The sequence below is a fragment of the Halyomorpha halys genome, unplaced genomic scaffold (assembly GCF_000696795.3).
Source record: "Halyomorpha halys isolate HHAL.00 unplaced genomic scaffold, Hhal_1.1 Scaffold45.1, whole genome shotgun sequence".
Lineage (NCBI taxonomy): Eukaryota > Metazoa > Arthropoda > Insecta > Hemiptera > Pentatomidae > Halyomorpha > Halyomorpha halys.
In genome coordinates, this window is record NW_027113993.1 from 1,598,167 (window position 1) to 1,599,134 (window position 968).

Sequence of the window (968 nt, forward strand, 5' to 3'; positions counted from 1 at the left end):
TTGTTTCTCGTCAAAGGGACACCGCGATCCTCACTGTACGAAGTCTAAGAGAGAACTGCCAACCAAGAATTTAATGTTATACAAAATAAAAATTTAGGTCAAAATGACTAAAATATAGAATATTGTGCAGGAAAAACTCTTGTCTTCTTAATTGTTACAATAAAGCATTCAGCAAATGACACAAATTTTTGAATAGGTCAGCCAATATATAGTTTGCTATTACTTATCATGCACGAACACCATATAATTTAGTTGAAAGATGAAAAAAAAATACCCCAACGTGAAAATGTATGCATATACATAGCTTCTGTATTTTAGCCATGTATAAAATTCAATTTCAGGGCAGCCAAAGCCTATTAAGTGAAGCAACGAGAAGAGAAATGAGAAGGCCTCTAAGGGGAGAAGCGGCTTTATCTTATATTTTTATAACGAGATGAAAAGTGGGTACGCAGCTTGGCTAAGAGAGCGAGGATAGCAGAAATGACAAGGAAAAGCTTTAATAAAGGAACTTCTTTACTAAGTGATATTGTCACCTCTCTCAACACATTTTTATGTTATTATCTTACACTTAATCAGAAGACAATAAGCCTTGCAGAATTCAACTCGAATATTAAATTTGTTAAAATGAATAGGAACTTATTCAGTACATTCCTTCTGAAGAAATCTAAAGAAATAAACACACACATAAGATTCTTAAGTTACAATATAATACATAGTCCAGTAACTCTTTGGCTTGAAATAGAGGACATTTAGCTTTTCAACACATGTAGTTACGTTGGATTTGGATAACATTGTAAGGAACTCTGAATTTATTTCGTGAACATGGAGGATTGGCTGAAAAACAAAATCCTCCAAAAATTTCTTATTTTTGCTTTAGTGGTAATTAGTATTTAATGGTTTCAAAAGACGCTACAACCGAATCTGACTTGATTTCTCCTGTAAAAAAGTATTAAAATAGTAAATCAATA